Source organism: Macaca mulatta, chromosome 10 (assembly GCF_049350105.2).
Source record: "Macaca mulatta isolate MMU2019108-1 chromosome 10, T2T-MMU8v2.0, whole genome shotgun sequence".
NCBI classification, from domain to species: Eukaryota; Metazoa; Chordata; class Mammalia; order Primates; family Cercopithecidae; genus Macaca; species Macaca mulatta.
This window is the reverse complement of record NC_133415.1, coordinates 98,886,663-98,909,535: the sequence shown is the minus strand read 5'-3', so window position 1 is coordinate 98,909,535 and position 22,873 is coordinate 98,886,663. Positions and strand designations below refer to the sequence as shown.

The following is a 22,873-nucleotide window of genomic DNA, read 5'->3' as shown; positions in this document are numbered from 1 at the left end:
AGGGGCTGGGAAAGTATTTTAAGCAGAGGAAATGGGAGGTACAAAGGCTTTGAGGTGGAAAGAACGTGGTGGATGTAGGACGTGAAAGAATACCGATGGGGTTGCAGGTTGGAAAGCAAGGGGCACAGTGGGGTAAGATAAGTCTGGAAGGCAGAAAGTATCTAGATCTTGCAGGGCCTTGAAGGCAGCTTTATTATTATTCTAAGAACAATGGGGAGGACAATTAAATTTGTTTTATAGAAATATCACTCTAGCTGTAGAAGAGAAAAAATTGAAGAGAAAGAAAAGTGGAAGCGGGGGCCCTGGTTTGGAGGCAGTCAAAGGTGTCCAAGCTAGGGATGATGATGGCTTGGACTACTGGTGGGCAGGGATACATAGAGAAGTGGACAGATTCGAGAAAGATTTGAGAGAAAGGCTCTGGTGCACTGAATGTGGGGGCAACAGATGACTCCACTGTGGCAGACTGCATTTCCCAGTGATGGCCACAATGGCCACAACCACATCTCAGAGTAGGACTTTGATATTCTTCCCATTGAGAGATGGGGTTCTACGCTCCCTTCCCTTGAATCTGGCCAGGCTTTTGTGACTCTTGAAACTGTCATAGAAGGCAACACAGCTCCTGCCTGGTTCTCTTAACCACTCCTTCAGAGCCCTGAGCTTCATGTGAGCAGCACAACTGCCCTGAGGCCGCCATGAAGTGAGGAAGCCCTCTCTCCACAAGCCTGTGCAGAGAGACCACGTGGATAGGCCCTAAGACTACATGAAGAAAAATTGCCTAACCAAGCCGCTCTGAAAACCCTGATTTCCAGAAACTATGAATAAGGATAAAATGGTTACTTAACACCACTAAGTTTCGAATTTGGAAAACTTATCCTTCAAATTCTGTCTCTACTGACTTGGCCAGTTATCCACTTCTAACCCTCATAAGGGAGATTTAACATTCTCTATTTGGGTTATTTGTGAGGGACCCTGAAAATTGGTGACACGTGGAAAATAGCTTTTAGGTAGTTTATCTCTGCAGTTTTAATTTGTAAACCAGCCCAGTGATTTGCAAACCTCAGAGAGTTTTTTTAAAAAATAAATAAATAAATATTCTCAAGTTCTACCCTGGACTCAATGAATAAAAAACTTCAGGAAACAGTGAGCCACCAACTCAGCTGACCTGCCTGACTCTGACATTTTCCTTTACCTTTCTGTATGATTATTAGAGTCACATTCTATTTACATACCACAACACTTGTAGGCAAATTGGAAAATGGATCCTTTGAATTTCAGGTGAAGGAGGGCATTAATCAGATGAATCTGGTCATTTGAGTAGCACAAACAAGATTCGCTTACCTACATTAAAGATAATTATCTTTAAATATTTTCACAAGTATACTTTACATGGCTTCTGGAAACAGAATATCTAAATACATTCCATCTAGAGTAACATAATTGAAACAGTACAGAATGCCTCAAAAAGAGACAGCTATATAAACAATTGGTATCCCTGAACTTGATCCTCCTGTAGAAAATAATGTATATGGTAAATAAGAAACACAAAAATGGTTGAGCAGTATTATTTGAAGAAAGAGATAATCTAATTACACTTACTTAGGGCATCATGCATCAAAACTGATTTTAGGCTGGGCTCGGTGGCTCACGCTTGTAATCCTAACACTTTGGGAGGCCAAGCCGGGCAGATTGCCTGAGCTCAGGAGTTCGAGACCAGCCTGGGCACGGTAAAACTCCATCTTTACTAAAACAGAAAAAAAAATTAGCTGGGTGTGGTGGTGTGTGCCTGTAGTCCCAGCTACTTGGGAGGCTGAGGCAGGAGAATTGCTTGAACCCGGGAGGCAGAGGTTGCAGTGAGCTGAGATCGTGCCACTGCACTCCAGCCTGGGCAACAGCGAGACTCTGTTTCAAAAAAACAAAACAAAACAAAACAAATCACCAAAAAAAAAAAAAAAACCTGATTTTAATTGGATTAAAGTTTTAATTATTAAAAGGGAGAAAGAATCTAATTACACCTACCCATGACATCATGCATCAAAACTGACTTTAATTGGGTTAAAGATTTAATTATCAAAAGGGAAAAAAGAAAGTCATGGTAAAATTAGGAAAGGAAAACATGTATTTATTTAGTCTTCTGGAGAGAAGAAAGTCCAAAGTCAAAAATGGATCAGGACTGGGGGGCCTGGGGGAGAATCTGTTTTCTTGCCTTTTCCAGCTTCTAGGAGCCACCTGCTTTCCTTGGCTCGTGGCCCCATCTTCTGTCTTCAAAGCCAGCAGTGTAGCATCTTTCTCTTCTCTGGCCCATGCCTCCTTCCTTCCCTCCCTCCTCTTCTTCTGTCATCACATGTTCTCTGATTCTGAGCCTCCTACTTCCATCTTATAAGAACTCTTGTGATTACATTGAGTGCACCTAAGTAATCTAGGACTATCTCCCCATCTCAAGATCAATGACATCTGCAAAGTTCTTGTTGCCGTGTAAGGTGACATATTCACAGGTTCCAGAGATCAGGGCGTGGACTTCTTCAGGGAGTCATTATTCTGACTACCACAGTTGTACAGAGCTATACTGACATGGTAGTTGTCACCAAGGCTGGGCTTCAAGCCAGGTAACCCTGCCAAAGAAGCTCTCTACTGGCTGGGAGGGACTTTAGGGTAGTCTTTCAACAACTCTCTGAACCACCTCTATCAGCATACAACAGAGCTTGTCAAGTATGTGAAGTTCCATTCTGATTCACTGTGTTTTACAGAATCTTGCTTTGAGAAGGTATTAGTTCTACTGGGCTCTCCAGAAATTTGTGATATGGTCTCAACAAAGTCCCCTCCACCCCCACTCCAATGTCCTAGGCGACCAGAATTCAATGATCACTCAATGATCAGTGAAATTTATTCCCTCTGTCAACAGAGTAGCCCATGAAAACCCAAGGGCCTCTGCTTTCTAGGAATGGTCTAACAAATAGCACAAGCAAATCTATAGGAAGACACAAAGTGTGATGTCATCAAGTGAACCTAAAGAAGGTGAGATCTATGAGCTAATGAGCCCACACGATGAGCCAGGCATGATTCTAAGAGTGATATGTGCTACCTCATTTAACTTAGCTTACTTCATCCTGACCTTCTGACTATTCTTACATGCCTTTTACAGATGAAGGAAGTGAGATGCAGGAAGGTTAAAGCCAAAGCTCTCCCAGCTAGGAAGTGGTGGAGAAAGAAGTGAACATAGACCATCCAGATTCCACCATTTATGTTCTGATCCACCAAGACTTCATAAATGGTAAATTCCCTCAATAAACTTGGGCCAAGGAAGCTGGAGGGTGGGATATCTGTTTGCATGGCACACTAGATAAATTCCCTGGGGCAGCACAGGCAGGTCCCAGAAGGTCGTGGAGCCTGTAAAGTGATGCAGAAACCTCTTCTCCCCCACTCTCGGTGCCTGTCTCCTAGCCTCTTTCAGACGGCCCTATTAACCAAGGACTTCCACCAAGACCTGCAAGGACAAATGTGGAATGTCTTGGCTTTTTTCTTTTTGACAGAGTTTCACTCTTGTCGCCCAGGCTGGAGTGCAACGGCGCTATCTCAGGTCACAGCAACCTCTGCCTCCAGGGTTCACGCGATTCTCCTGCCTCAGCTTCCCGAGTAGCTGGGATTACAGGCACATGCCAACACGCCTGGCTAATTTTTCTATTTCTAGTAGAGACAGGGTTTCACCATGTTGGCTAGGCTGGCCTTGAACTCCTGACCTCAGGTGATCCACCCGCCTCGGCCTCTCAAAGTGCTAGGATTACAGGCATGAGCCACCGCGCCCGGCCATGTCTTGGCTCTTACTAGGTCGTGTAAGCCCTCTGAGAATTGTATATAAGAGATTTTAATCCCTTTGCCTGGAAAAAAAAAATGCATCTATGCACATAATGCTTCAGGGGGTTCTAGTCAAAAGGGTTTAGAACAAACACTGGCTGAGAAGGACACAACATCACTTCTGCACACTCCTGCCAAAGATGTATAACCTGAATCTAACAATGAATAAACATCAGACAAGCCCCAAAGAGGAACATTCTATAAAATAAATGGCCTGTACTCTTCAAAAATGTCAAGGTCATGAAAGACAAAAAAGACTGAAGAACTGTTGTAGATTAAAGGAGACTCAAGAGACTTGAAAACTAAAGGCAACATGTATCCTAGATTGGATCCTGGACTAGGAAAAAAACACTGTTTTTTTTGCTCTGAAGAACATTACGGGGACCATTTGTGAAATGCATATGAAGTCTGTAGATTAGGCAAGAGTCAGAGAGAGGGGAACAGAAAGAGATGGGTAGAAGGGGAGTCATAGAACAAACTGAAATGTTCATTTGGGGAATCTGTGTGAAGGACATTCAAAAATTCTTTTTTAATTTATTTTATTTTTAGACGGAGTCTCACTCTATTGCCCAGGCTGGAGTGCAATGGTGCAATTTTGGCTCAGTGCAACCTCCGCCTCCCAGCTTCAAGCAATTCTCCTGCCTCAGCCTCACGAGTAGCTGGGATTACAGGCGCACAGCACCACGCCTAGCTAGTCCTTGTATTTTTTTGTTTTTTTTTTTAGTAGAGACGGGGTTTCACTATGTTGGCCAGGCTGGTCTCAAACTCCTGACCTTCTGATCCACCCACCTCGGTTTCCCAAAGTGCTGGGATTACAGGCGTGAGCCACTGCACCCGGCCTCCCCTCTCCCTCCCCCTCCCCTCCCCCTCCCCCTCCCTCTCCCCCTCCCCTCCCCCTCCCCTCCCCCTCCTTTTCTATCTCGACAGGGTCTCACTCTGTCACCCCTGCTGGAGTACAGTGTGCAATCATGGCTCAGCCCAGCCTCAATCTCCTGGACTCAAGCAATTCTTCTGCCTCAGCCTCCCGAGTAGCCGGGACTACAGGTGCGCACCAGACCTGGGTAATTTTTTTTTCTTTTTTATCTCAAGTCCCCAAGAGGGCTTTATTTTTTCTTTCAACATTCTGTTCTGCAGCTTCCTTGGCTCTTTTTGCCCATATGCCGAAAATCCAGGCATTGGCACAGGCCATGCGGAGACTAGCCAAGGCTTTGACATTCTTCTCCTCCTCAGTGACGACTCGAGCTTTCTCCTTCTTGTAGACATTCTGGGTGGGCATGACCGGTCCTGTCAGTTGAGCGGCCAGTTTCAGTTCTTCAGCAGAACTGTCTCCCTTCTTGGGGGGCCGAGGGCTTCCTGAGGAAGAAAGTGCGTTTGGAGAGGTACTCCTTCAGCCGCTGTACATTGGCCTGCAGGGACAGCAGTGGACTTGTTCCACCTCCTCGGATCCACAAAAATGCCAATGATCCGGGCCACCTTCTTGTGAATGCCGGCCACCCTGAGCTCCTTCAGGCTGAAGCCCCGGCCTACGCTTGCCTCCGTGTGCTACCGACTCACGATGGGCTGGCTGGGCCCGGATGCCATGCGGCGCGCCTCGGCTTGTACGGCCCTGACTCTGCGGATCTTCGGCGCCTGCTGGCTGAACCACGTGGCCATGCGCCGCTGCCAGTCCTTGCGAAAGTGGGGCTTCAAGATCATGCCATTCCGGCTGGGCGCCATGGGTGCCTACCGCCCTCCTGTGCAGGAAAACAGCCAAGCGGAAGCAACACCTGGGTAATTTTATTTGTTTGTTTTGTAGAGACGGGGGTCTCACTTTGTTGTCCAGTCTGATCTCAAACTCCTGGTCTCAAGTGATCCACCCACTTCAGCGTCCCAAAGTGCTGAAAATACAGGCGTGAGCCACTATGCTGGGCCGATAATTCTTTATCCTATTTTTTGAAACTTTTCTGTAAATCTGAAATTATTTGAAATAATTTAAATCTTTTTAAAAATCATAAAGTCTAGAGCCAGGTGCTTCATTACGGGTGCTTCATTATGGAGTAAATAAAAACTGCACCAAACCTGCATCCTTTCTGAGCTCTGCACACCCTCTCTACCTACAGAAAAAGGTTGACAAGAGTTCTCGTGAAACAAACCGGAGAACAGGATGGCAAAAAGTCCTGAAACTGTGCAGTGCAACCCAGGGACCAAAAGCTCAAGTCACTCATCTCCAGTGGTCTGTGACCCTGAGCATGTCATTTAAGTTCTCAGTGCCTCAGTTGATTCATCTACCAAATTGACATCATGGTAGTATTTACCAAGGAGACTATCTATATGACACTGGGAAAGGCGTTCTTAAACAAGACACTACATAGGAACCATAAAGAGGAACGTTGAAACATTTTAATTAAAATTTAAGACTTTTGAATGACAAGACACTATTAACAAAGTAAAATGACAAACCACAGAGAGAAGACTCAATCCGGACACAAGATCAGTATCCAGAATACGTAAAGAACTCTTATGAACGAATTTTTTAAAACCATAGGTAAACCTAATGGAAAAATGGGCCAGAAATGTGAACAGGCAATTCACAAAGAAAGAAACCTGGATAGCTGTAGGATAAGGTGCTGAATATCGCTCAATTCAAGAAAATTAAAATGAAATCCACAAATATATCATTCACAGCCATCATCGTAGTCAAAAATAAATAAATGAATAAAGTCTGAAAATATCAAAAGTTGGCAAGGAAATTTACAAATGGTACTTACACACTGCTGGCAGGAATATACTTCTTTAAATAATACTTCTTTGGCGAGTAATCTTGCTAAATCTTGTAAAGTTTAAAATGTGATCTACTACAAAGATAGCAATTCCACTCCTAAATGAGTATCCTGGAAAGCTCTGAAATGGGTACCCAAGGAGATATGCACTAGCAGGTTCAACGCAGCACCATTTGTAAAAAGAAGCAGGGCAGGGCGTGGTGGCTCACACCTGTAACCCTAGCACTTTGGGAGGCCAAGGCAGGTGGCTCACTTGATGTCAGGAGTTCGAGACCAGCCTGGCCAACATGGTGAAACCCCCATCTCCATTAAAAATAGAAAAATTAGCTTGGCGTGGTGGCAGGCGCCTGTAATCCCAGCTACTCAAGAGGCTGAGGCGGGAGAATCACTTAAATCCAGGAGACACAGATTGCAGTGACCTGAGATCGCGCCACTGTATTCCAGCCTGGGCAACAGAGCGAAACTCCGTCTCAAAAACAACAACAATAACAAAAATCAAAACAAAACAAAAACCTAACTTCCTTAGTACAGATACATAAACTGTGGCTGATTCATACAACACAATACTAGACAACAAATAAAATAAATACAGTAGAGCAGTAGTTCTCAAACTTCAGGGTATATCGAAATCATCAGAAGGGCTTGGTAAAGGACATATGACTGGGTCCTACCCCTAGAGTTTCTGATTCATTCAGTGGAAATTTGCATTTCTAACAAATTATCAGATGTTGCTGATGCTGCTGGTCCAGGGACTACGCTTTAAGAACCAGTAAACTAGTTACATGTTTCAACACACTTAAATCTTAAAAACCTAGTACAGTTTTTTAAAAAAGTCATAAGAGGATATATAAACTGTGCCTAAACACTATTAAACAACACTATACAGTTTATGGATATATCTTTTATGATAAAAGTACAAAATATAGGCTGGGCACTCTATAACTGGGCTCATGCCTGTAATTCCAGTGCTTTGGGAAGTCAAGGTGAGAGGATCCCTTGTGGCCAGGAGTTTGAGGCCAGCCTGGGTAACATAGCAAGACCCTGTCTCTACAAAAAAACAATTTTTAAAATTAGCCAGACATGGTGGTGTGTACCTGTAGTCCTAGCTACTTGGGCGGCTAGGGAGGCTGCCGCAGTAAGCAAGAGCACCACTGAACTCCCGCCTAAGCAACAGAGTGAGACTCTGTCTGTTAAAAATAAAATTAAATTAAAAGTACAAAATATACATGGGAATGTATTTCAGGGGAGTGATTACCTGGAGGGAGATGAGGGTGATAGAAGTGTCTTAGCTGTTTTTTGTTTGTTTGTTTGAGACAGAGTTTTTCTGTTGTTGCCCAGGCTGGAGTGCAATGGTGCAATCTCGGCTCACTGCAACCTCCACCTCCCAGGTTCAAGCAATTCTCCTACCTCAGCCTCCTGAGTAGCTGGGATTACAGGCAGACGCCACCATGCCAGGCTAATTTTTGTATTTTTAGTAGAGACAGGGTTTCACCATTTTGGCCAGGCTGGTCTCGAACTCCTGATCTCAGGTGATCCACCTGCCTTGGCCTCCCAAAGTGCTGGGATTACAGGTGTGGGCCACTGCGTCCAGCCAGCTTTTATATTACTTCATTTCTAAAGCACGTTAGCAAAAGCGTTTACATTTGTTTAATCACAGTGGTGAGTAGAAAGGTATGTATGTTGATGTATGTTTGAAATGTTAAGGAATGTTTAAAGTTTAAATCATTTAGCATTCATCACACAGGGTTTCTGTGTAAATGAGGTAATGTGAAAGTTCTGGGTAAAGATGGCAAGATGAAGTTGGGTCACAGAATCTCTGTCCCTGTATATGTAACCAGAAAAATAATAATTAAAAACTTAAATTAAGAGATACCAGACCAGGTACAGTGGCTCACAACTGTAATCCCAACATGTTGGGAGGCCAAGGAAGCAGGCTTACTTGAGCCCAGGAGTGTGAGACCAGCCTAGGCAACATGATGAAACCACATCTCTACAAAAAAATACAAAAATTAGCCAGGCCTAGTGGTGTGTGCCTGTGGTCCCAGCTGCTCAGGAGGCTGAGATGGGAGAATCACCTGCGCTCAGGAGGTTGAGGCTGCAGTGAGCCCTGATCATGTCATTGCACTCCAGCCTGGGTGACAGAGGGAGACCCTGTCTCAAAAATTAAAAAAAAAGAAAAGAAACAAGCACCTCAACCTCTAAGTGTTTTTCAGTCTTTTTCTTTACCTGAATCTGTTAGAAACTAAGATCGCTTCTGGCCGGGCGCGGTGGCTCAAGCCTGTAATCCCAGCACTTTGGGAGGCCGAGATGGGTGGATCACGAGGTCAGGAGATCGAGACCATCCTGGCTAACACGGTGAAACCCCGTCTCTATTAAAAAAATACAAAAAGCTAGCCGGGCGAGGTGCCGGGCGCCTGTAGTCCCAGCTACTCGGGAGGCTGAGGCAGGAGAATGGCGTGAACCCGGGAGGCAGAGCTTGCAGTGAGCTGAGATCCGGCCACTGCACTCCAGCCTGGGCGGCAGAGCGAGACTCCGTTTCAAAAAAAAAAAAAAAAAAAGAAACTAAGATCGCTTCTAATGAAGAAACATCTATTTAAAATTCAATGATTCTTTCAGTGTACAGTTGCCAGATAAAAATACAGGACATCCAGTTAAATTTTAATTTTAGAAAATCAATAAATAATTTTTTAGTATAAATATGTCCAAAATATTGCATGGGGCATACTTTTTTAAAAATGTAATTTTTGTTTATTTATTTATTTTGAGACAGGTTCTCACTCTGTCACTCAGGCTGCAGTGCAGTTGCGCGATCATGGCTCACTGCAGCCCCAACCTCCCAGGCTCGAACAATCCTCCCACCTCAGACTTCTGAGTAGCTGGGACTACAGGTGCATGCCACCACATCCGGCTAGTTTTTTTATGTTTTGTAGAGCCAGGGGTCCCTCTGTGTTGCTCAGGCTGGCCTCAAACTCCTGGGCTTAACCAGTTCTCCTGCCTTGGCCTCCCAAAGTGCTGGAATTATATGAATAAGGCACCATATCCGGCCCAAAATGTTTAGTTTATTTTACTTGTATTTATTAAATCTGACAACTCTACCTCAGTGTCACTCAGGGATCTTTATAAACATTAGCCATAGTGCACAGGATGTAAAGTGTTTTCCTTTCATACAAATGAAAGATGTAACAGGAAAATGTGGTTGTAATTGAAAAAATATAGGACTTTGAATGAAGACTTGGGTTCTGAGTTCTAGTTTCCACTTGACTTCTTAGTAAATGTATGGCTTTAGATAAGTCACTTAACCTAAACATCAGGTTCCTCACACTCTATAAGATGATTGGAGGCTGGGCACGGTGGGCTGACACCTGTAATCCCAGCACTTTGGGAGGCCGCGGTGGGCGGATTACAAGGTCAGGAGATGGAGACCATCCTAGCTAACATGGTGAAACCCCATCTCTACTAAAAATACAAAAAATTAGCCTGGTGTGGTGGTGGGCGCTTGTAGTCCCAGCTACTCAGGAGGCCGAGGCAGGAGAATGGCGTGAACCCGGCAGGCGGAGTGTGCAGTGAGCCGAGATCATGCCACTGCACTCCAGCCTGGGCGACAGAGCAAGACTCTGTCTCAAAAAAATAAAAAAATAAGATGTTTGGGCTTGTTTGTTTTTGAGCATCAACTATATTCCAGGAACTTCACATGCATGATTTCACTTAATCCTCACAATTACCTCATGAGGAAAGTGTTAGTATCACTATTCTCAAGACAGGTACCCGTGGCTTGGTTGAAGCTCTGTGAAAGCACGGACCATCACTTTCTTGTTAACTGCTGTGTCCTTTGTGTCTAGCATGGTAAACCTAGGAGGTACTCAATACATATCAAATGTACGAAAGAAGACCCAAACTCACATAGCTATATTAAGGGACAGAGCTATGATTTGAACCCAAATCATTTTGATTTCAAAATCTTCATCTTTTTTCTTCTAATGAAATTTTTATTGACGTATACTTTACATACAGTAAAATGCACAATTTTGGCCGGGCGCGGTGGCTCAAGCCTGTAATCCCAGCACTTTGGGAGGCCGAGACGGGCGGATCACAAGGTCAGGAGATCGAGACCAGCCTGGCTAAATACGGTGAAACCCCGTCTCTACTAAAAAATACAAAAAACTAGCCGGGTGAGGTGGCGGGCGCCTGTAGTCCCAGCTACTCCGGAGGCTGAGGCAGGAGAATGGCGTAGACCCAGGAGGCGGAGCTTGCAGTGAGCTGAGATGCGGCCACTGCACTCCAGCCTGGGCGACAGAGCGAGACTCCGTCTCAAAAAAAAAAAAAAAAAAAAAAAAAGCACAATTTTAAACACATGACTCTATAAACATTTACCTGTGTGTATATTTCACGTAACCACTATGGGATCAAGATATAGAACATTTCCATCTCCCTGAAATTTCCTTCAAGCTCCTCCCCAATCTATGCCCCCAGAGTTAACCTCTATTCTGACTTCTGTCACCAAAGCAGCCACTCTTTTTTTTTTTTTTTTTTTTTTTTTTTTTTTTTTTTTTGAGACGGAATCTCGCTCTGTCGCCCAGGCTGGAGTGCAGTGACCGCATCTCGGCTCACTGCAAGCTCCGCCTCCCGGGTTTACGCCATTCTCCTGCCTCAGCCTCCCGAGTAGCTGGGACTACAGGCGCCCGCCACCTCGCCCGGCTAGTTTTTTGTATTTTTTTAATAGAGACGGGGTTTCACCGTGTTAGCCAGGATGATCTCGATCTCCTGACCTCGTGATCCGCCCGTCTCGGCCTCCCAAAGTGCTGGGATTACAGGCTTGAGCCACCGCGCCCGGCCGCAGCCACTCTTAAGTACAGGTTTCTCCTCTCTTGGGTCGTGTCAGATGATATGCAAAGTATTCCTGAAAGTGTTTTTGCAAACTCAGGCTGCATCTGAGTGCTGCTGGTGTTTAGAATAGGTCTTTATGCCAGCCTGTTCATCACCAATACAAAAGTGAGATTTGGTGGGGTAGCTCACGCCTGTAATCCTACCACTTTGGGAAGCCGAGAGGGAGGATGACTTGAACCCAGGAGTTTGAGACGAGCCTGGGCAACATGATGAAACCCTGTACAAAAATTACCCAAAAAAGCCCGGCATGGTGGCACATGCCTGTAGTCCCAACTACTCAGGAGACAGAGGTGGGAGGATCACTTGAGCCTGGAAGGTCAAGGCTTGATTGCCTTGACAGAGTGAGACTCTATTAATTAATTAATTAATTTTTAAAAATCAAAAATAAAATTTTAAGAGGCTATATTATGCCTTGCATTTGTCGAAATGGAAGGGGTTTTACTCAAGATTGCCTTCTGATCTTACTTTCTGATTCTCTGCAGTAATCTTGTCTTAAAAAAAAAAAATACATGTTTTCTTTACCATAGGCCCTCTGGCTCTCCCTCCTGGGATATTCCTGAGCCCATTGCCTAGATATTTTTTAATCATCACTTAATTACCCTAAACGTGTCTGGCTTCATCCTATAAAGCAGTCTGAAATACTAAGAAAAATACCAGATTAAAATAAAACCAAATTGATATCTCAAAAAAAAAATTTCTCCACTATTGAATATGGTATTGAATTTACTCTTCCTTTCTTAATTTTTTTTTTCTTCATTCAACAGGTATTTGCTAAGCACCAAATGCTGCCCCCTCCAGTTTGCTGTTTGAGTGGAATTGCTAATTGCCCTCTCCTGGCTGTCCTGTAAATCACAAGGCCAAGTTTTCATATGTTCTAGGAAACACACAATCTTTCTTTAGTACTGGCCACACATTAAACTATACCTTTCTTCCCTTACAGTAAGGGGTAACCCACTGTACACCAAATTTTAAGAGCCAGTGAGCTCAAAGATCCATCTGACAGAAATCAGACGGCCTCCATCATAGCAGACTTTCATTTTACCCACTGGTCAAACTTTGGTGCCCACCTCTGAAGGGTTAGAGGCTTATACACCAATCAGGTACCCCTTGACTTGGAAGGGAACTTCTCATCCCAGAAGACAATATCACTTGTGGTTAAAATAGCATGTTTGGGCATCAGGCCGCACAGGTTTGAGTCTGGCCATGCCACATACTGTCTGTGGGACCATAAGCAAATTAACTGGCCTCAATTGCCACATCTGTAAAATAGGAATATAGTATGTATATTATAGGGTTATTGTGAGGATTAAATGAGATGATATTTGTAAAGGATTCAGCACATGGTAGGCACACAATAGATGTTACCTATTATGTAAAGCAAACATCTAAATGAGAAGTCACCAAGTCCTGAGCACCTGCCTCCATACAAGAATCTTTCTTCATAAAATTAACTTGCTCTTCTATCAAAAATACTCATCAAACATTATATATTATCATTTGTTTATTGCTTGTATTCCCTAATAGGCCATGAGCTCCCTAAGCACAAGGATTTTGTCTACCTTACCCTCTACTCTCCACAAAACCAAGTGTATAGAAAACACTCTTTAAACGCTTACTACACAAGTCACTGAATACATCTTTTGGCTAAAGTCCACTACCCACTTGAGGTACTGCCAATCATCTCTAAACCAACATTTTTCCCTAAGCTTGGTTATCTTAATCATCTAATTAATATGATTCTTCTTAAATTTTCATAGTATTAGGATCTATATTGGAGGGGAAGGAATAAGAATGAACATTTGTTGGGTATCCATTATTTGACAGACTTTATGCCTTTATTTCTAATTTCATACAGTCTTATAAAGTGGGAATTGGAATAACCCACTTTGCCTGTGAGTAAAGTTCTAGTTACACCCACTGAGAATCCCTATTTCTTTCCTTCACAGCGTTTATCTCAGTTTGCAATCACACACTCAAGTGTGATTATTTGCCTAATGCTATCTTTCACTAGACTGTAATCTCCAAGGTAGCAGAGAAGGGTCTGCATTTGCTCAGAATAGTGCCTAACAAGCAGGCATATAATAAGTATAGGGCTACCTAGTAGGTATGTAATAAACATTCAGTGAATAAATGAGTGAACATGGGGGTAGATGTCAAAGAAATCTGGCTTCTTGTAGTGTTTAAATTCCCCAGGCACCATTTTTTCTTAGCAGGCAATAGTCACAAGGAGAAAAACTAGACCCCATGGAGTTTGAGGCGTTTCCAACACTAATAAAAGAGTACCTGATTCATATAGCTACGGCTGTGATTAATAGAGTGCATTTACTATTGTGTGAGCAAATCCCATTCCCTGTGATGAAATGAACAATACAACATTTTACAGGCTTCACGGTAAACAGTTACATTCTGGGAAATTTTTGACGTTTGAACGAATATTCCAAGAACAAATAACTCAAGAAGAACCTGTGACTATATCTCCAGAAACCTTTTGCCGCTTGTCAGTGAAACTAATAAGAGTACAGAGCCTATTTAAATACAAATTTAAATACAACATTTTCTCTACCTTTCTGCTCTCTTTGTTCCTTGTGATCCGGAGGTTACAGGACTATATATATATATATATATATTCTCCAATACACGGGTGTACAGGGATTTGGGGTTTTTGTTTTCAGTTTTATGCAAGACTAAATCAAGGTATTTGGGGATTTGAATGTTCTGTTCCCACAGTTAGGGAGGAAGGAATGTGCTCCGAAAACAGAAGGAAAGTACTCTGGGGCGGGGGCTGGGGGGACCACCATGGGGCCCATCCTCAGCCTAGGACGCTGTTGCTAGGCAACTCCTTGCGTTCTCAACTCCCGCCCGAGAGCCACTTCCCGGCCCTCATTGCCAAGGAGATCGACGCCCCAACTCAGCCCTGCCGTAAACACGTGCGGTCTTGCGACAGTGCCGCGCCTGCCGCTACGTGCGCGTCCTCTGCCCCCATCTCCACTCTCCGCCCGGCCGCCATTGCCTCGTGCCCGCGCCGGTCGGTTGGTGGCGCCTTTGTCCTACGGCGGGCAGGTGGGCCGACGCGGAGGCGGCAGCGGCGGGCCTGAGGCGAAGGAGCGGCCGGGAGCCCGCCGCGCTGGTAGCGGTGAGTGCCGGGAAGCGGTGGCCGTCAGCCGAGACGTAGGTCTGACGGACAGGCGGTTGGGCGGGGGGCCTGGCCGGACGGGGAGGCTGAGGCGGGAAGGCCCACTCGACGCGCGGCCACGGCCTCGGCTCCTCTCCGGGTGCGCGCGGTGCTGCGCATGCCCGGTGCGGGGCGCGGCCTTCTCCGGTTCCCGTCAGGCCCAGGCCCGGCCGGCCGAGGCGGCCTGTGGTTTTCTGTGGTGGACGCAGGTCGGCGGCGTCGCATCGCAGCCGCCTGTCTGTGCACGAACGGTCGGTCACTAGGAGTCCTCAAGGCTTCTCTGTCTGGTTGAGCCGCACGCCCCGCACCCCCTTGTCTAAACAGTGGAGTCGCTCGCCCGCGGGTCCTCAGCGAGTCAGTGGCGCAGTCGGGATTCGAACCGGCCCCAAGGCGGTCCGTGGCACCGGGCGTTCTCCAGGCGTGCAGCGCCGAGCGGTGTACGGAGCGCTGTCCCCCGTCACCGCCTCGCGGCTCCTGACCGCATTCTCGGGGTGTCTCCTTGTCGTGTGACACCTCACGCGTTTTGTAGGCGCGAACCTCGGGCCCAGAGAACGGGGAAAGGAACTGTGCCCGGGTTTACCACGTAGCTCAGCGCCAGCGTCCGATCCGGCCGGCTTTCCAGGCTCCCGGCGCGGGGCACTATCCGCTTCCCGCCAGCGGGCGAGGGGCTTTTCTTAGGACGGCGTTGCCCACGTTTCAGTCTCGCGTTGCACCTTTATGTCCGTGGACCATCTGTACTGCTATTCACCAAATGTTACATTTTTTTAAAAATTCAAACTGACTCTTTTTTTCTCCTTAAATATATTTAAGGCGGCAACTTCAATCACAAACCGGGTACTGGAAAGCCAGTTATTTTTCTAATGTTTATAAAAAATAAATATCTGTCTGTTGAAATAAACAGTGCGTCCTTGTTCCTCCTGAAATTATTCTGCGTTCCACACTTTGGGAAACGCTGCCCGAGGAGTGTCTGATTAATTGTGGTTCTTCTGCCTTGCACCCCGTGCACAAAATTTTTCCCTGAGGCAAAGCAGATTCTCTGAATGCCCTGTAACAGCTTTCTTATTGTAAACTATTCTCATTGTTGACTTAAAAGTGTTAGTCCCAGGGAACTGCAAGAACTGTCACTCAAGTGCACCCGGTGTGCCTCAGTTACAGCGTTGTGATGTCATAGCCCCCTGATGGATGGCTCATAAAAAGATGTTTCTACAAATGGTGGGGAAGTTTTTGTGAGTTTTGACAACTCTTAATTTAATGTTTTCTCTATGAGTCAGTCTGGGTGTGAAAACTAACTTGGTGTCGACTTTTTGCAACCAGTTAAGCCCATGCTTTGCATTGTGGATATTAAAAAATCACTTGACTATTTGTTAACATCTATTTCTTCCTTTACTGTAATTTCTTTGCCTTTCCTTGAGCTCATCTGTCACTCTTCAGATGGCCTTTGAAACCTCTGACACATCTTTTAACCTAAAACTTAGAAACACCGATTTTCCTTGTAGAATATACAATATGTAACGAATCCATATTGCAGGGCTCATTAGAAGTTTTTCTAGATTCAGTTTGCTCAATGTTGCATACCTGTGAACACCACAAGTTTAAAGGAGGCATTGACAGATTAACTTATTTGTAAGTTAGTAGTGTGTTCATAAGATCTGTTTATGTGAATGTAAGAGCAGATTTAATTTAATTCATTGACAGGAAAGTCGGATCAGTCAGTTCAGGCTTATTCAAGTTTTCTTCCCCTCCCCTCGAAGGCTGCGTAAAAATACGTGTGTGTGTGTGTGTATATATATGTATATGTGTGTATATGTGTGTGTATATATGTGTGTGTGTGTATATATATGTATCTCCCCGTTAAAAACATGTTTCTTTGGGGTTACCTTGGTATGATCACAATGTAGAATTTACGTAAGGCTAAGGTCATTTTCTTCACATTTCTGAGAATTTGATTTAAGCCCGGCGTCCGTTTCAGAACTTCAGCAAATGGAAACTCATCTACCAGTGCTTGAGAGCTAAGAAAAAACAACTTGTTTGTTTTGTTTTTGTTTTTTTGAGATGGAGCTTTGCTCTTGTTGCCCAGGCTGGAGTGCAATGGCGCGATCTTGGCCCCCGGGTTCAAGCAATTCTCCTCCATCAGTCTCCTAAGTAGCTGGAATTACAGGCGTGCGCCACCACGCCCGTCTAATTTGGTATTTTTAGTAGAAACGGGGTTTCTCCATGTTGGTCAGACTGGTGTCAAACTCACGACCTCGGGTGATCCGCCCGCCTCTGCCTCCGAAAGTGCTGGGATTACAGGTGTGAGCCAACCGCGTCCAGCCAGAATAAACAACTTTTGGAAAGACTTTAGAATTATGATGAAAAAATATTTAATGGTTTGAAACTTCATTTTAAATAATCGTTACAAGCAGTCCGTGTTTATGACCTGCAGATGGCAGTGCCTTTGTGTAATGTTCTACTTCTGTGAGGATTAATAAAATTTAGTTGTGCTTTTAAGAATGGAAAATCTTCACAGGAAATATATTAAACTTTTTCTTCCCTTCAGTTTACATTGTTCTTTTGGTTTTGACTTCCCACATGAAGAATGAAACGTCTATTCCTGAAGTCACTGTTACTCTTAGTAGTAATGATAATAACATTACAGCCAGTAGTGCATATGGTAAATACTCATTTGCTCCTGCCCGTCATCTTATGAGACTGATAAACTAGTCCGATTTTTTTTTTACATATAGGGAAATGATGACTCAAAGAGTTTAGATTTCTTGGCTCAGATCACATAATTAGTAGAACATATTCAAGACATCCTTGGAGATAATTGATTTCAGGGTCAAGCAAAATTGGGAAATGTTGAGATACAGTGGTGTCCTTACTCCAGAACTTCTCAGAGGCATTTATATGCTAAATATGTGCAATGTCAATATCCGAGAAAGTTATGATGCCTTTCTCCTGCTATCCTCCCATGTATATTTTGAAGTAATAGTGTTCCTCAGAACTGACTACTCTTTCTACTACGCTGTATTTCCTCTCTGTACCTTGTGGTTTATTAATGATTACTGCATATCTTTGAGACAAGTGCTTTTAAAGCTCAATATCAGCTTTTTTTCTGCCAAAATAGTTGTCCTGTGAGCAGCACATATGTTTGGACCATTCTGCTTAAGCAGAGTTAAACTGTTAAAAAGTTAAAAGAGCAGTGACTAACAGAATTATCCTCTATGTTACTCTCATTAATGAGAGTCATTAATGACAGGATCAGGGTAAAGCCACTGTCTCAAGCAGCAGTACATTAGAGAAATATGAAGTATATCGATAGCTAAATATATAATACCAGCATGCGTGCTGCTTTTTAAATGGTGGTTTTGTTACCACTAGATATGAATATGGGGATGGTCATCTTCATTCTTTATCCTTTCACTTAAAAAAAGAGATAATAGGTCAACTGGACCAATTTTATGTTAAGGAAATAGTTCACCTCATAAGAATCAGAACTTTTCCAGACATCCTGTGTAGAGACCAGACAACTTTAGGCAAGGATCAGGGTAGCTTAAGTTGCATTAAAAAACAGAATGTCTTGTCTTACACCTTTAGCTCTGTAAGGTATCTTAAGGCTGGGTACAGTGGCTCACACCTGTAATCCCAACATTTGGGGAGGCTGAAGTGGGAAGGTCCCTTTTGATAGAAGTTTGAGACCAACCTGGGCAACATGGTGAGGACCCTGTCTCTACAAAAAAAAAATAGCCAGGGTGGTGGTGCATGCACCTGTTTCCTAGCTACTTGGGAGCCATTTATTGAAAGTAAAATCATGACTTTTTCAATTTTTTTCTCCTTCAGTGTCATACCAATGGTCTTTGAAGAACGTTACTAAAATGGGCAATATTTTGAATGTCTTACATTTAAATACTCCCTCACCATATTTGGGGATAATATACATAAAGTTTCGTTAATTTGGCTTCATTGAGACTCTGTGATAGTTCAGTTTATAGCCCCCAATAGACCCTCTTGCCACTAGATTCTTCCTTGTCCATAGCAAAGTGTTTTGCAATCTGGATCTAGTCTTAACTCTGGCTTCATGTCATTCCTCTCTCTTTTCTTCCTCCTATCCCCAAGTTCCCAACACCAAACTTCCTGTAGTTTTTCGAATTTAATATGTCCTTCACACTATTCCTTTACCTTTGTATGTTCTGGGATGACTTTTCTCTTTCTGGTAACCTCCCACTCATTCCTCAGGACCCAGTTTAAATGTTATTTTTAAGCCTTCCCTGCCTCCTCCCCCTCCCGTTCACCCCTACCCGCTTCATACACACATTCTTCCCAGTCTCCCCTCTGTTGCGTTCCTCTCACCTGCCACACACATACACAAAATTAGGACTCCATTATCTCTGCCATAATCCCACTTTATATTATATTGTAATTATCTGTATACTTGTGCCTCTCCTTTATTAAATAAACAGTGAACTCCAGGCCAGGCATGGTGGCTCACGCCTATAATCCCAACCCTTTGGGGGCTGAGGTGGGAGGATCACTTGAGCCCAGAAGTTCAAGACCAGGCTGGGCAACATAGGGAGACCATATCTCCAAAAAAAAAAAAAAAATTAGCTGCGTGTGGTGGTGCATGCGTCTTGTCCCAGCTACTCGGGAGGCTGCGGCAGGAAGATCCCTTGAGTTCAGGAGTTTGAGAGCTGCAGTAGTTATGATTGAGCCACTGCACTCCACCCTGGACAACAGAGCTGAGACCCTGTCTTTTGTAAAAATGAACTTCTTTAACGCAAGGACTTTAGCCGTGTCATTTCCACATGTGTAAGGCCTGGGACATATGTGACACATAGTAGGCATTTGACATTATGAATCAGTGAAGCATTCAATGTATTAATTATAAGCTATCCTTTTCAAATTCATCACTTGTTCTCCACTTGTACAGTTTAGTTGAAAATTTGCTGGTTTTAAATAAACCTGTATTTTAAAATTTTTGCAGCTCAGACTCTTTTTGTAGTTTAGATTAGCTCAACCTTTGCAAATCCAAAACAGTTTTTTCTCGGCTGATTTTTCTCCTTGAGTCAACATAGCCAACACAGGCAGAATATCCATTTTGTCAGAAAGGGAATACAGATTCAGAGAAATCAAATGATTGGAGTAAATTTCCCAAAGTTAGGACCACAGCTCAGATTTGCTATCCCCAGCCAAATGCCCTTTCCTTAAAATAATAAGAAGGGTAGGAAATGTTGATAATTTTTGTCAGAAGAGTTATGGTGAATGTTAATAGCAAACCCCAGAAATATTGTAGTTTGAGGTAATAGAAACTGAAGTGGTCATTGAATAAGTAGGTTCTAACCTGTTGGGTGTCTCTGGGGCATTTAAGCAATGGAGTGTCTAACATAGACTGGACCTTTTCCAGGTTCCATCGGTATTTGATCAGGGAGTCCTAGCAAGAATATTCTAAATGGAAAGTATGTCTTTCCACTCCCTGTTGGAGGCAGCATAGCATAATGTTTAAGTACTTTGGTGTGAGAAAGACGTGGGTCTGAGTCTCAGCTCTGCCTCCTGATAATTGTGTGGCCCGTTGCTTAATTTCTCTAAACTTCAGATTTTCTCATTTGCAAAGTAGAAATTATAGTAGTACTTAACTCCAAGAGTTGTAAAAGGATTGAATGAAATAATACACATAATGTTCTTAGTACACAGGCTCAGGAACAAAGTAAGCATTCTGTAAGGTATAAACTATTGTTTCCCCTATTTCTGTTCCCAGGAATAAGATTCTAATACAGTTAAAGGTGTAATAATTATTTTAATTAGAGAATAAAGGAGATAATCAAATATGAGGGAAAGTATAGTATTCAAAGTGAACTTAAAGGGTTGATTTAGAAAGAGCAAGCATAGCATTCTGTTATCCCTGACTTGTTACAATAAAACTCATTACAATATCCCTGATGTTGCAGTATATCATCAAAGTTGTCTTCATAAATATAGTTTAGTGAGAAGTCCTGTCATTTCCCCTCCCCATTTGGGGGATTTAATGTGTGATATTCGCTGTCTTGTCAACAGTGTGGTTTTCCAAGTGGCATTGTCTTTATCAGCATGTAATTCCACTTTAGTAATTCCTGATTGTTAGTTGGTTTTCAACGAAGCCTTTTAGAGAGTTTCATGTCATTTGTAGTCAGTTGTTAAAACAGTATAGGCTTCTGGGTAAAAACAGCTAGTGGTGGTACTGTCACTAAGTGTTGTGGTTCATGTGGCTGTCAAAAGACAAAATTACAGCACACTTAGTTTAGAGATCTTAATTGGCTTTTATTTGTAACTCTAGAATCGGGCAACACCTCTTTCTGTAAAATAGAACAAGTGTTCCAATGAGCTGAGCAGAGGAGTTTGGCGTTATAAACAGAAAAGGGAGCTGAAGAAAGCAGAGACAAGGAACAAAAAGTGGATTGGTCATTTCAAAGTTACTTTTCTCGTGAAGGGTAAAGCAGAGCAGACTTCCTTATCATGCTGGCTGAAACTGGCCTATTTGTGGATTTGGCCATTGTTTATCTCCTGATTTCGTAGAACGTCAGTAAAAAGATATTTGTCTTGACTTGATAACGTGAAACTTCATCATGAGTTTGATTTGGTCTTTGGGCCTATTTCAGGAGCTCAGTCCAAAGCAATGGCCTCCTGTAAATTTTCTTTAACACCACTCTTGTTATTCCTAGTCCTCATTGTTTCTGTGGCTGTGGCTTGTGAACTATAAAATCTGATTTTAAGGTAAAAAGAGTTGTTTTATGATTGTACAGTTAAAAAATAGGTAGAACAAAGTAGTTCTTGGTACTATGAGTGAAATAAGCATGCATTTTTATTTATAGCATTATCCAAGGACCATTTTATGAACCTTGTCTGACATATTAGTCTAAAATAAAATTGTAGATTAGATATTGTATATTTTGGGAGTTCTTCACCCCATTCTTTTGTGGTTTATAATGGTTCTGCCTTTTCTAGCATGTTTTCTAGATTATTTTCCAGTTTTTTTTCTTGTCAAAAAATTCTTTTTCTTGTCAAAAACAAGAAAAGCTGTTTTTCTTGTCAAAAAATTCTTAGCTGAGAAGTGCTTTTAACTGTTTTCAGACCACCACTTGGAAACTATAGATATTCAGGCCAAGATAAAGCACTTCGTGGTGATTATGATGATTTTGAATGATATTCACATTACTAATATAATTAACAAAGTATAGAAGTACCACCTAAACTGAAGTGGAGAAGACATTGAGAGATGACTTTTGGTCTTAAGGGCAGTTGGCCAGAATAAAGTATAGCAGAAGAGGAAAGAAGTACCATTTCTTCCCTTTTCTATTCAGAGGAGACGTTACACCTCCCCTTGGAAGAGATTCCCAAGTTGCCACTTCCCTCGTTGATTAATTTTTCTCCAGTCATAGTTCCCCATCTAATGTCCAGAAAGATCTCCAAATTGTCTTTCTACCTTTTTTCCCTTCTTTACATTAACACCATTTCTATTTCCTTGATGTTGATTATATCTCTCTTTAAGGATTTAGAAAATAATCTGGTTATTTAATACACAGTAAAACTATAGATTAGATACTGTGTCTTTGGGAATTCCTCAACCTATTCTTCTGTGATTTAAAATGGTTCTGCCATTTCCTGCATGTTTTCTGGATTGTTTTCTGGTTTCTTCCTTTTATTTAAAGCCCTGAGTTGGTGCTTTAGCAGCCCCAATATTTGCATTTTCAAAGAAAAACTTGTTTAAATGAACCCCCTGCCTCCAAATGACAGGTTTTCAAATTCTGTGACAAAAAATTAGGATGAGGCAAGTTTTTTCTTCTTAAATCTTTGCTCTCCGTGATTAACTCCCTAAAGTTATTTATTCTTATGTATTTCTGAACTCGTGGATTTTCCAGAAGTTCTATGTGCACGTGTGTTAGGATTTTTGGGGTGTATGGGGATTGGCAGTAATGTTGGTGGTTGTGTTTTTACAACTCTCAAAACTCCCCAGCCCTACCCTAATCTGAGCAATTCTATTAGGGGGAAAAAAATTTGGGGTCTTATTTTCTCCATACATCAGCCAAGATGGAAATTTAAGTAACTCTTAAACAGAGATGAATAAACAAACACTTGACATACTACACTAAAGGTTTAAACCCTAAAATGAGACAATGATCTGAGAATTATTGTTTTTGCAGAAGAAACATCCCAACATCCCATGCCGTCAAATATAAATACTTTGGACTACCCAATG

The 22,873-nt window shown here is 42.9% G+C and overlaps 2 protein-coding genes and 1 pseudogene across 5 annotated transcripts in view; 1 reads left to right on the top strand and 2 right to left on the bottom strand.

Moving 5' to 3' along the window:
• Window positions 1-22,873, bottom strand: part of CD40 (CD40 molecule) — a 245,777-nt gene that overhangs the window by 25,328 nt on the left and 197,576 nt on the right. The window lies entirely within an intron of this gene.
• On the bottom strand, window positions 4,934-5,582 carry LOC107000381 (large ribosomal subunit protein eL13 pseudogene; annotated as a pseudogene).
• Window positions 14,480-22,873, top strand: part of NCOA5 (nuclear receptor coactivator 5) — a 29,980-nt gene continuing 21,586 nt past the window's right edge. For all 4 annotated transcript variants that reach the window (XM_015148849.3, XM_077948886.1, XM_015148850.3 and 1 more), the window contains exon 1: window positions 14,480-14,625. The gene's annotated coding sequence lies outside the window, so the exon portion shown is untranslated. The remainder of the gene's footprint in view (window positions 14,626-22,873) is intronic.